Consider the following 6,281-nt stretch of genomic DNA (forward strand, 5'->3'; position numbering starts at 1 on the left):
CTATCAGACTCCTTAACAGCAACGTGTCCGGCAGGCCAAATTTTTCCTATGGGCTTTGTTCCCACTGTTGTTTAGAAGCCAAGTCTTAAGTTTAACTAGACAAGCCTCGCTTTTTTTGGTCATCATATTGTGTTATCCATGTTACAGAATAACATGAAATGTTAGAAAAGCAAGCACACAGAAGAGAGTTCTTCATAACTTCCTTTTTCCTCTATGTAAGTTAGTTCTGATGGAAAAGTAAACAGAAGAGGCAAAAATGTTTCTCCTAGCTTATAAATACATGTAGTACAAAATCTCCCTAATTTGAAATTAATTTGGTTGAACACCTCTGGGTGGGGACCTCTGGCAGATGTTGTGGAACATGTCTTGATCTCTTTCTTCTACAGCCAGTTGGAGCTATTAATGATTCCAGAACATCAGGGTATAAGACCAAAATATATGATTTTTAATAGAGTCTAGACTCCTGCTTTTCCATTTTAGAGATGAGGAAATGGAGAAAGAGAAGGGTTTAGTTTCTTGCCCAAGGTAAGTGGTTACCGAAAGCCCATTCTTAATTTTGGCAATGAGAACGTTACTTCCTTAAGCCCCAAATTCACTCATAAGTACTAAATGTAAGAAGCCAGTAGCCTCTTTCTTGTTTGTTTTTTAGTGTTTGATGCCTTTTCTTTCCATCAAAGCCTCCTCCCTCGTTTTTCCCTGAGTTCCTCTCTTCTCTCGTATTTGTGCCTGAACAAATGAAGTAACATGAACACTCTTTCCAAAGAACGGAATTTGGATCTGTGGCTGTGAGGACTGGATTCCACTGTTTGTTTTTCATCCCATGATCACACAAGCCCAGCCCTAGCAGAGGGAAGGTAAAGGTGGTGTCTCCGTGGATGGATCATGTCCAGAAGCTCTCATCAGACAAGCTGCATTCTGGGTCTGGAGACAAAGCCCACCCACTAGTGGAGAGTGTTGACTTCACCCTATACATTTAAACAAACCTTACCCATTCACACACTGCATAACTTGAGGCCAGCGTAGACAGACTACCGACATTCCAGCTTTGATGTCACACTGCCTCAAAATCACTTCACTCCCATTCGGATTCTCGGTTTTGTCTGCTACGTTTTGAAACCATTCCTACCCTTTTGCCTTGCTGAGTTTGGTATCTTCAGCTTGGTCTTCAGCTCTGAAGGAGATGAAATAATAATTCATATTTATCACACACCTACCGTGTGCCAGATACAATGTATATTATTTGCAACCTTTATAAGAATCTTTTATTGTACCCAGTTTACAGGCGAGGAAACTAAAGGTCGCAGAAATGAAACGACTTTTTCAAGGTCGCACAATGTATAAGGGGCTGAGCTGAAATTTGAGCTCAGGCCTTTCTGATACCTGAGCTTTGCCACTTCTCCCAGATCACATTGTTTCTCTAAGGGCTTTGTTTTAGGCACATCTTTGGTCTTTTTTCTCTCCTTGATTTCTTTGAGAGAATAGCTTCCTTTAGCTTCTACTCTCAGAAGCCACATCCTAGATTCTGCCCTTATTTGGACCATCCCAGCCCCTAGAAAAACAGGATTCTAGGCATTTCTTCAATACTGTCTCACTACTGGGTCTAAGTTCTTCCACACCTGCTAATTATGGGCAAATTGGGCATAAAGTGGGATGTGGGAGGAAGGAGCTGGTTGGGAGCGTGGTATCGCAGGATAATGAGCATGGGGAGGACAGAGAGATGAAGTAGTATTCAGTAGCCATTCAAAGATTTTTTTCTATGGCACAGTAACCCATTAAACTGTGGGACCCATTTATAATGGGACCTCATCCAAGGTACATTTGTTTAGTCATCGTCCTCTTCTACCCCCTCCCCCATAAGGCCCTTGGGCATCCTTAGCACTGAGAACGTATGGTCTTATTTCATAAATGACTGGTCCCTGAAGGCCTAAATGCTAGCAGAGGAGCCAGATCACAGGAAGAGGGACAAAGACTAAAAAGTCTGTGGTTATTTTAGTGCCCCTACTGAATGGACTGACCAAGGCATTGGAGACCTCTGCTGATGGCACTTAAAGCAATAAATCACGTGCAAATTTCAAAGACCATGTTAGATTTCAGGATCATTATAGCTTAGGGTTTTTTCACCAAGCACAGTCCAACCATGGTCTCAGAATAGCTGTTGTCTTTTAATGCCTCCATGTGACAACAGCCATACCTTTTCCAAGCCATGAGATACTCCCAATCTCACAAAAACAATATTGGCTCCTTTCCTTTTAGACCATGTCTTCCTTGGACACAGAGATGAGACCAGGATGGTCTCTGTGTCTTGGCCTGGTTACATCGATAGACTGTGTAGCAAAGACCCACTTCAATTTGATGCCCTGCTCCCAAAGAGCATCCTGACTGGTCCAGTCCACACGGCTCCTGTTCTGATTGTCTAATGTCCTAAATGCCCTTGAGCACTCTGAAGTCAGTTTAGACGGCTGCAGTACACTTACGGAAAACATGCTAGGAAATGGCAGCCTCTCCTGACCTGGGCGAGGCCTGAGATAATATAAGTTCCCCTCTGGCCACACAGAAGCCCATGTTGTGTCTGTTCTGAATTAGCAACATGTGGAGGAAGTGATTCTGATGATGATGGAGCATTAGACTGCCAGTGAATTGCCGCTTTCCAATAGGCTTTTAGTGACCTGTGGCTCATACCAATAGCAAAAGCCAGAGTCACTGCTCAGAAGCAGTCTTTCCACTGCTCATTAAATTTATGTCCTTTCCATAATAGGAAAAAGATAATGCAAGCAATCCATGTTTTGGTGGATTTCATCACACAATCCTTGACTTTTATTTGATAATGACTAAAAACATTCCATAAATCTGCTACCTCTGAAATTAGTATCTTGTCTTTTTTGTTGTTTATCTGAGCTATATATTCTTTTTTTTTAAACTTAAAAAAATATATATTCTTGATTCATAGTTTTCCAGCCTCATTTCCTACTTACCCTTGCCTTTCATTCACTGGAGACCCTGGGCTGCTTTGTTATACCTCTTCTGTGCTATACCCTTTCCCTATTTTATAAATCTGGACACAATTTCTCAACATACCCCCCTGCTTTCCCATGAACTATATAACAGGATAGGCTCCTAATGGTCTTTCAAAGCCCAATTAAACACAAAGAGAGCAGTGGTGTTGACAAAGGTAGCTCTTAGTTGCAACATCAGGGTAAAAACCAAAGGAGGAAAAACTCTCAACCAACTTCTCAGCTGTCTCTTCATTTATACTTGCTACATAAGTAAGAGTTCAACAAATATCTGACTTGAAAAAGCTTTAAAAATCCAGACATCACCTTCTTTGAGAAGCTCTAGGTCTCTTTAAAATGCCCAGCATACACAAATGTGGACTCAAGAAAGCCTGGCATTGAACGAGTACACGGCTACCGCACAGAGAGAGCTGTGGCCACCGTGGTGTGTCGGGTTTTCATAAACAATAAAAGAACCTTAGTTCTTGGTCTGCAGAGATTTGGGGCAAATGCGTTGAGAAAAGCTAACGAGGCTGGAGGTAATTTTTTTTTTAAAACCATTGTATGCTAAACTCCCTAGTTTCCTGCCCACTTGCTTTCTAAGATATGCTAATATACACACCATCTCGCCCTTAGCTGCGTCTACATCCTGACCTTGCCTTCTAGCCGCTGGAAGAGCAATGGTGTCCCACACTTAAACAATGAACACTTTGCCAGAAGCCATTCTGGGGACGTTCTTCCGTATCTGCAGAAAGCATAAAACTGAATCGAATAAACATAAACAGAATTGTCCTGGGTAGCCTCGAGGCTGAACTCTGCACAGCAGAATAAAAGATAAAAAGAAGAGTATTTTGTGACACATGAAAGTCATACAAAACTTATATTTTGGAGTCCGTAAGTGAAGTTTTACTGGATTACAGTCATACTCAATTGTTTACTTATCTGCTGGCCATTTTCATGTTCCATCAGCAAAGTTGAGATGTCAAGCCAGAGACTTAATGGCCTGAAAAACCTAAAATATTTACTATCTGGTCCTTATTGAAAATATTTGCCAACCCCTGTGGTACATAAAAGCAGCAGATTTTGTTTAAGTCCTGGTCCTATCACTGACTAGCTGAGTTGACCTTGGACATGTCTTTTAACCTGTCTTACCTTCAGTTTCCTCCTATATAAAACTTGGATAATAATACCTTTTTTGATAGAGTTTAGGGAGAAGAAAATGAGATAAACCCTTAGGAGATGGCTTAGCTTGAGGTATGCACTTAAATATGATAGCTGCTGTTATCTCAAATTCCCTACTCCAGGAAAGCTTAAGTTTTCTGTTAAGATAACCTTTCTCCATACACACATGAAAATTTTTTATTTCAGATATAAGTCTGAGTAGTTAATGTTGACTATAAGATTAAAGCAAATGTCACTAGAGTGTAACCCAATATACCTGTGCCTCCGGGAGGGTTCATAAATTTCAACAAGAGCTCTTGACCCAAGTAAGTCTTCATCTGATACACTCTATTGATGATATATCTGTTGAACTGCTTGGATATTTCTGGTGTATTCTGAAAGCCATGACTGCACTGGTTCTCAGTAATGTGTATGGAGCCTCTCCCATCTTAATGCCTATGTAAGCAGACAACCTCGTTTATTCATTCAGTCAGTATTACTAAGTTCCTACCATGTGGGTGAGACGCCCTATGCTAGGCTCTGGAGATAAACTGTTAAAGTGACAGTCATGGTCCCTGTCTTTATGGAGTTTGCTGCCTATAGGAAATCACAGGTAAAACATTTAGGGGAAAAAAAATTTATGGTCAGTCAGATGATTAATAGATAATTCAGGAGGAATAGTGCTCATCACTGAACTGAGAAGTAATTTAAGATGTCCTGTTTGATATTTACTCTTGTATTCTGTTACTCCTACTGAATCACCTTATGACCATCGTAGGATATCAAGTCTTACTAAACTGTCTTATCTTTTCTGTAAAGATTGTTCTTAGCTAGGTTATAAGAATGTTCTAGTGTGCTTAGATAAGGAAAAAAAATTAAAGCAATGATATAATTATCTTAATGAATTGTAAGGAATGTAAGCACTTGATGAGAAATTCTACGTTTAATTTAAGTTAACAAAGCTGTTCTTGGAGCAAACTATGTGATAGGACTGTTTTCCTTCAGGTCTTTTTGAATTTGGTCTTCCTACTAGATAGAAAGCCTTTGCATAGTACTATTTTGGGTCTCAGTCTCACAGAAACCAAACCAACATACCAACATGGCATTATCATATTTTTGTGCCTCAAATTCCAAGGTGACTAAATAATTGCATTTAAAAACCGTTAAAATATATTAAATTTTATTCCAATTTGTGGTAGTCAGATTAGATAACGCAATTTTTTTAAAATGCACCCACCTAGAATTCTTTTAACAATTCTTTTTTTTTATGATGTAACTTTTGGCAATAAAAAATTATCAGAATAGCTTGAATTCCATTACAATACCATTAGCTTCAGAAAAAAAAAAAAAAAGGAGAAGAAGAAGACTGCCAAGAGGCACAATTAAAAAAAAGTCTTTTTGAGATGATGCTTTTGTAGTATCTGCTATGTCTCTTTCTAGTAGGATCTTCTCCCCATATCTGCCTGAGAAATCCTAGCCTCCTTCAGAACTCGGATCAGTCATTAGCTCCTCTACAAAACCTTCCTGGCCCCACTTCCTCCCTGGGCAGAGCTGGTGTTTTTGTGCTTTGCAATTCCATTACATTTCATAAACATGCTCCTCATATCACACTGTAATTATGTGTTTATACATCTGTCTCTCCTATTAGACCCTGCCATTCCTCAAAGGTGTATACTGTATCTTATTCGTCTTTGGATCCTCTGCATCTGAAATACTGCCTGACACCGATCAGGGCTCCATGAGCATTAGATAAATAAATGAACAAGTAAAGGACCTGATAGGTAATCAACGCTAAATAGAGTTTGCCAAGGGCTCCGCTCGTCAAAATTAAGATCTGTGTCTCCAGCCTGCTCCTTAGATGAGGGCAGGTTCCCAGATTCCCCTCTCACATCCACCGAATATTAAATCTGTGACTGATACGATTTAATTCTAACTCCCGCTTTCTCCACACCATTCCATTTATCAAATGCTCCCATTGGTGTTTGCCATCCAGAAAGCGTTTGAAATTTCTCTTTGGCTGATAATCTTGTTGCCCTTAATCCTTCCCACACCTACCCATTCTCTTTACTGTTAGTGGTTTAGCCTTTTATATATATATATATATATATATATATATACTTCTCTCTTATT

This window comes from Camelus dromedarius, chromosome 29 (genome assembly GCF_036321535.1).
Source record: "Camelus dromedarius isolate mCamDro1 chromosome 29, mCamDro1.pat, whole genome shotgun sequence".
Taxonomy (NCBI): Eukaryota; Metazoa; Chordata; class Mammalia; order Artiodactyla; family Camelidae; genus Camelus; species Camelus dromedarius.